Genomic DNA, 7,500 nt, shown 5'->3' on the forward strand with positions numbered 1-7,500 from the left:
GCTACTATACATGGCTGTGATTTATGATTAAGAAGATTCATCCTTGACTTGTAAAAATATCCTATGATTTTGGGTATAATGAAAACAATGCTGTGGTTTTTAATGTGGTGTTTCCAAGGGCGTTGTGAAAGAGGTCTCGCTACAGTGCATAACTAGGTGATTTATGATTAAGAAAAACTCATCCTTCACTTGGAAATATCATGTGGTGTAGCGTATAGTGAGAATGATGGCGTAGTTTTGAATAGGTGATTTCTCAGTGTGTTGTGTCAGTAAGGCCAGTTTCGTTATGCTTCACTGGAGATTTGTGGTTAAAAAGATTCTTCCTTCACTTGTAAATATGATGCGGTGTAAGATATAACGAGAACAATGCCGTGGTTTTGAATGTCTTATTTTGTCGGTACGTTGTGACAATAAGGCTATTTATGTTATGCCTCGCTGGAGATTAAAGTTACAACGGAAGGGGCATTATAGTTTCTGATAGTGGGGCTTTCCGTTTATACATTCGCTCTTATCTCACCAGTTGTTTACACTTAGCACCTTCTCTTAATTCCTTTAGTACCGAGAGTCAATTTTACCATGATTTTTGAGTATGATTACACGATTTTATTTGCATTACGAAGGTCTATGGAGGTCAAAACATTAGTGGCCAGAGTTCTTACTATTTCAATCGCCAAATAGTAACCAGAATGAATGAGAAAACCCGGCATGGTACTGAAAGGATTAACTCATACACAAGCTACATTATTCTGATTATCTACAAGGAATGAATGTTAACTCTAATTAATTGGTATATTTGTGTTATAATGGGAATCTTCTTTACATTGCGTTGAGTTTTAGAGCTTTGAGAGTCCCTGGTCTTGTCTTGCTGGCAGGGCTGAACTGGGGCCTCGTCTACGCTGGTTATCCTGTTTCAGTTACCGGTGAAAAAATACCGGTCCGTAATTATAAATAGGTTTTGCATAGGCGTGTCCCGAGTGTGCTATTGTCATTGGTGTGTGTGTGTGTGTGTGTGTGTGTGTGGTTAAGTTAGGTTAGGTTAGGTGTGTGTGTGTAATTATAGCACACACACACACACACACACACACACACACACACACACACACACACACACACACACACACACACACACACACACACACACACACCACTGCTAACTTTATCTCCATTACATCCTCACGTCCAATAACATCCTCCTCTTCTCTCTCTCTCTCTCTCTCTCTCTCTCTCTCTCTCTCTCTCTCTCTCTCTCTCTCTCTCTCCTTTCCTCGATTCTCTTTTTCCTCTTTTTGGAGTAGATTCAGTTCCTAGTATTATTGTGAAAAGTGAGCCATTGTTTTTTATTGCTATGGCTCTCGTAAACGATGTGGAGTGAGTGGGTGGAGGGAGGAAGGCAGGAAGGAAGGAAGGAAGGAAGGAAGGAAGGTGAGGCGTGTAAGGAGAATAAAGGGGTAATAGCTAGTGTCTGGGGAATGGGGAATGGGGGGGATAGTGTATGGGTGATAGGAGAAAGGGTGGCGTGAAGGAGGGTAAGAGATGATTGGGAACAGAGAGAGAGAGAGAGAGAGAGAGAGAGAGAGAGAGAGAGAGAGAGAGAGAGAGGGGGGGGGATAGGAACATAGAGGCTTTTAGCAGTGGCAAGGATGATGGGTTTTAATAACAGTATACACTACACCAAAAACTACATACACACACACACACACACACACACACACACACACACACACACACACACACACACACACACACACACACACACACACACACACACACACACACACACACACAACAACAACAACAACAATAACAACAACAACTCTGGATTGAGGTCTTCATGTTGACAGTAACAACAATGACAACAACAACAACAACCACAACAACAACCACAGCAGCAACAACAGGAGTGACAGGAAGCTAACAACGAGAATAACGTGACGCTAACTTTCATAGCAACAACAACAACAATGACAGCAACAACAACAACAACAACAACAACAACAACAACAACAATACTATCAACATATTTTACGTGCATTAACAAAAAAAAAAAAAAAGAAATAATTATATAAATGAGTAAAAAAAAGTAGAAAACAAACAACAACAACAACAACAACAACAACAACAACAACAACAACAACAATAACAAGAGAATCGATGCAATTTCTCAAAGTATGGCTAGATTTTTTTTTTCTCTCTCTCTCTCATCTGTTTCTAATTCCTTTTATTGATCCATTAATGTTTTTTTTTCTTTTCCAGTATAATTGTTTTAAGAGTTATAGCGTAGAATTTTAAAGGGTTATGGTGTTTTCCTCTTTTTTTCTCTCTTTTAAATGCTACTGTTTTTTTTCTTTGTCTTTTAAGAATGGCAGTAAATTTTTGGGGGTTTCTTTTAGTTTTAGTTGTGGCTTTTCCTCCTGTCATTAGAGAGAGAGAGAGAGAGAGAGAGAGAGAGAGAGAGAGAGAAAGAGAGACAGGACAAATATGGTTTATACTTTACGTGATTTCAGTTTTATGACGCTTTAATATTCTCTCTCTCTCTCTCTCTCTCTCTCTCTCTCTCTCTCTCTCTCTCTCTTTCAACATTACCATTTTTTTTACAGCCTCAGTCTCCATGTAGCTGTTTTTTTCTTTTTTTTTCATTTTTCCTGCTCGTGTGTATAAACGAAAGAATTAAAAAAAGGAAAGTAACTACGACTGTTGTACTTTTGCTTTAGGACCACCCCCCCTCTCTCTCTCTCTCTCTCTCTCTCTCTCTCTCTCTCTCTCTCTCTCTCTCTCTCTCTCTCTGTCAATTGTTTAATTTTTCTTGATCTTTTCCTTATTTTTTCTCGTTTCTTTTTATATAATAATAGAATCATCGTTTCTGTGTGTGTGTGTGTGTGTGTGTGTGTGTGTGTGTGTGTGTGTGTGTGTGTGTGTGTGTGTGTTTTGTAGAGAGAGAGAGAGAGAGAGAGAGAGAGAGAGAGAGAGAGAGAGAGAGATTGATGGAGGGTGAGAGGGAGGAAGAGATTGAGTCAGGGAGGTGAGGGAATGAAAGGGAGGGAGAAGAGAGGAGAGGGGAGGAGAGGGAAGGGAGGGGAGGGAAGAGGGAACAAGGCACCCACCACAGTGTGTATTGCAACAGAACAAAAAAAGTTTATTAAAGCACTGTTGGTTTTTTTTAACGGAGTGAAGCTTGGTAGGGAGAGAGAGAGAGAGAGAGAGAGAGAGAGAGAGAGAGGGAGAGGGAGAAGAGGGTGGAAGGGAGGAGAATGAAGAGAAAAGGAAATGAATAGGGGAGAAAGGGAGAAAGGGGTGAATATAAAGCTGAAAATAGGGGAGGGAACGAAGGGATAAGGGGAAAAATGAAGGTGTCGGGAGGTGAGGAGTGTTAATCTTCTCTCTCTGCCGTTAAAAATGACTTACACGAAATAAAATGAAGAAATAATGAAAATAATGGAACCGCAACTCTAAATAAGCTTCTGGTGGATCTTAGACACTGTACTGCAAAAAATAAGAGTTTTCAAAGGTGATTATGGGTAAAAATTGTTGAGAGAGAGAGAGAGAGAGAGAGAGAGAGAGAGAGAGAGAGAGAGAGAGAGGGGTAGGAAGGGTCAATAGAGGAAGGAGAGAGGGAATTGTGGAGAAGTCAGAGGTCGGAGCTAAAAATGGTGTTATTGATAAAGGAATGCAGGAAGGGAGGGAGAGATGAAGAGAGAGAGAGAGAGAGAGAGAGAGAGAGAGAGAGAGAGAGAGAGAGAGAGAGAGAGAGAGAGAGAGAGCAACATATTAAAGAATGGAAGATACTTTTTTTTCGTTTATCTGTCAGTATGTCTGTCTGTCTTGCACTGTGTTTGTCTGTGTGTCTGTTTGTCTGTCAGTCATTCACTCGCTCACTTTGTTTGTCAGTCACGGTGGTAAAGTTTGTGTGTGTGTGTGTGTGTGTGTGTGTGTGTGTGTGTGTGTGTGTGTGTGTGTGTGTGTGTTTGCCTTCTCTCTCTCTCTCTCTCTCTCTCTCTCTCTCTCTCTCTCTCTCTCTCTCTCTCGTTAGCACATGTTTACTTTACACTCATGCTGGGGCACGCTTCACCTTTCCTCCTCCTCCTCCTCCTCCTCCTCCTCCTCCTCCTCCTCCTCTTCCTCCTCCTCCTCTAATCAGACTGAGTTTTCGTGATGGAACCTGCCGTCATCATGAGGAGTGGCAGTGTGAAGTGTGTGGTGAGGGAGGGGGCTGATGGGGGCAGGGGTGAGTGGAGGGCAGCATGGAGGGACGAGGCGAGAAGGGGAGAGAATGGATAAAGGTTAGAAGTCAAGCGACGACTGATATGATTATTTGTTTTCAGTTTTGTGGATGTTTTGAAAGTGATTTTACTAGTGGTGGTATTCTTGTTTTGTTTTGCTACTACTACTACTACTACTACTACTACTACTACTACTACTACTACTACTACTACTACTCCTGTCGTTCCTACCTCTACGCATTTTGATCACCGCCACAACCACTACCTCTACTCATATGTCCACAGCAAACACACACACACACACACACACACACACACACACACACACACACACACACACACACACACCGCCTTGGCTGGCACCTGAAATGGTTCATATCCTTCATGTGTATTATCACGCCTATGCACTCGTATGTGGCCAGACGCGCACACACACACACACACACACACACACACACACACACACACACACACACACACACACACACACACACACACACACACACACAAAGGAGGAGGTAAAATGAAATCAAAGAGAAAATGAAAGAGGACAAAGGATACGAAAGAGCGTGAAGGAGAGAAGGAAAGTTAAAGGGAAGAATTAGACAAAGGAAAAGAAGAAATGGTGGAAAAGTGAATAAACAACGGAAGATTTTTGAAAGGAAGAAAGAAAGAAGGGAAATAAAGAATAGCAAGAAAAAAGATGACGAAGAGGAAGAACAAAAATAATTAGAATAACGTATATATTTCGTAGGTCTAAAGAAGGAGGAAGAGGAGGAGGAGGAGGAGGAGGAGGAGGAGGAGGAGGAGGCGGCAATATTCGTGGACCGCGAAAGTGCATTAATGGTTTCTCCCCTACGAAGGCCATGCCAAAGTTTCCGAGAAGCGTAAGTTAAGGAGGAGGAGGAGGAGGAGGAGGAGGAGAAGAAGTAGGAGTAAGCGGCATTCGAGGTGTTAGAGAACGAGAATTGGAGGAGACATAAAGTAGGGAAGGTAATGAGAAAATACGAGGAATGACTAATGAGAGAGAGAGAGAGAGAGAGAGAGAGAGAGAGAGAGAGAGAGAGAGAGAGAGAGAGAGAGAATTACCAGTGTCTGTTATTGATGCTCTCTCCATTGGTAATGCTACGTTGTGTTAATGAGAGAGAGAGAGAGAGAGAGAGAGAGAGAGAGAGAGAGAGAGAGAGAGAGAGAGAGAGAGAGAGAGTGCGTTGAGGTAATGGGTGAGAGCAGTTTCGGGCCATTGGTGATAGCGGGACCAAATATCAGTGGAAAGTGGAAGGCAGTAAACACACTTACCTGACGGAGAGAGAGAGAGAGAGAGAGAGAGAGAGAGAGAGAGAGAGAGAGAGAGAGAGAGAGAGAGAAGATCCAACCATAAAGAGGAATAAAGGAAAGATATACAGGACAGATAGATGAGAGAAATTAAATTAGGGAAGGAGTAGGAACGTAATAGATTAAACACACACACACACACACACACACACACACACACACACACACACACACACACACACACACACACACACACACACACACACACAAATTAAACGTCTGCCGTACGTGTGAACAAGACCCTTATTCTGAAAGCTTTTGCTCTCTCACCATCACTGCTTTCCAAAGGCTCCAGTTGAAAATACTCGTGTTTTTTAGAGTATTTTTATGGTTCTGGTGATGGATTTGCAAGATTACTAGTTTATCATGAGGAGGAACTGTCTTAAACCCGTGCTAGTTGTCTGTGGCCTTGGGAAATTGTCGTGGTGTGAGGGGAAAGCATTTCTGAATACAGGCTTATGTCTTAGATGTACGTGACACCCTCAGTAATCCGTCTAAAGCATACACTGCTAAGCTCACACATGGTTATATACTCCTTGGGCTTTAAATGGAAGTGAATATTGCGTAGCTTTGTGCATAAGAGCCCCGTCACGCTGCAGTAAGCCTTCGTGTAGAGCATTAGACGTCGCCTGGAACTCTGAGCAGTGTCGAGTGAAGTAAAGCAGCTCTAAGTGTGTCGAGTGGCGTGTCTCGGTCCTGGCCTTGGAGACGGATGAAGCAGGCGTGTTGGTATCGTCAGGCAGACTGCCCAGAAGCCTTGCCTGTCCTTGCCACCTGCTCATCATCCCCACCTGTCAAGAGCGCCATTCCTCGTGACGTGACTCGAGGTGTTAAGTGACAGGCCTCGGTGAAAGTGACGGAGCCCAACATTAGTAGTCATCTCGAGGTATCGCTGCTCGTGGTGCATTAGCGCAGTGGTGGCGAGGTGACAACACGGCCACGGGATATGCTGGCTGGGAAAGTGTAAGCAAGAGTCACAGGCGTAAGTGAAGAGAATGGTGTTCAGTGAAATTATTCTCGTAGAGCTGAATATTGCTGACTAGTGTGACAGCTTTAGCGAAATAAGTGTTATCAAGCTACAATTGAACAGTGGCTTTGCTGTATCGAGGCATTTGCTTCCCAATTTTGGCTGACGCTTCTCCACTTTTTAGAGAGCCAGCACTCAAAGTGGGCATTTTTTTATTTCTTTTTTTTGCCCTTGGCCGGTTCTCTTCCCTACGTAAAAAAAAAAAAAAGTCGATCACAGTTGCGCACATAAGAATGCCAGTTATCGAGTGCTGTAGCTTCTTAAGTAAGTTTACTAAAATGGCTTGACGTAAATGTAGAGGACAGGTATCGAAAGGCAACACAGGTGACAAAGAACTGTGCACTGATTAAGGCTCTTTTTAATGTTCTGTACCTCTCTAGTTGCTCAGTAAGATCGAGCAGGATTAGTCAGATGAGGTTTTGTTATTAATATTAACCCCTTTAGTACCAGGATGCGTTTTCACATTCATTCTAGTTACTACTTAGCAACTTTATAACGCTTCAGAACCTTATGTGGGGGTTAAGATAGTAAAGACCCTGGTGATTAATGTTTTAACCTCCATAGACCTCCTAATGCACATAAAAATCGTCTAATCATACCCCAAAATCATGGTAAAAATGAGTCTCGGTATAGAAGTGGTTAAGTTATTGATTTGTAGTATAGAATTTCTCACAAAGTGTATCGCAATGTCCAGAATCACACAGGTGCAGGCTTTATCAAACAAACACCTGTATGAAGAGGACTCGGAATATCTGAGTGCGTGACATTATGGCCGCGACCTGGAGACCTCTTGACCTTTTTGTTTCATAAATTTGGTCCGCGGCCCGGCATGATGTGGCCTTCCAATGAATTCATCAATACTTGTGGGGCCCGTGCAGTTATGAAATGAAACCCGGCGCCACCAGCATCCCACGCCGCAAC

The 7,500-nt window shown here is 42.8% G+C and overlaps 1 protein-coding gene across 5 annotated transcripts in view; it reads left to right on the forward strand.

Moving 5' to 3' along the window:
• Positions 1–7,500, forward strand: part of LOC123503362 (alpha-mannosidase 2-like) — a 402,577-nt gene that overhangs the window by 42,225 nt on the left and 352,852 nt on the right. The window contains exon 1 of one of the 5 annotated variants that reach the window (XM_045253044.1): positions 6,315–6,534. The exons of 3 other annotated variants lie outside the window; for them this stretch is intronic. The gene's annotated coding sequence lies outside the window, so the exon portion shown is untranslated. Of the gene's footprint in view, positions 1–6,314; positions 6,535–7,500 lie in introns of those variants that run through there. One more of the 5 variants, XM_045253046.1, reaches the window with a different exon arrangement.

The sequence above is a fragment of the Portunus trituberculatus genome, chromosome 14 (assembly GCF_017591435.1).
Source record: "Portunus trituberculatus isolate SZX2019 chromosome 14, ASM1759143v1, whole genome shotgun sequence".
Lineage (NCBI taxonomy): Eukaryota > Metazoa > Arthropoda > Malacostraca > Decapoda > Portunidae > Portunus > Portunus trituberculatus.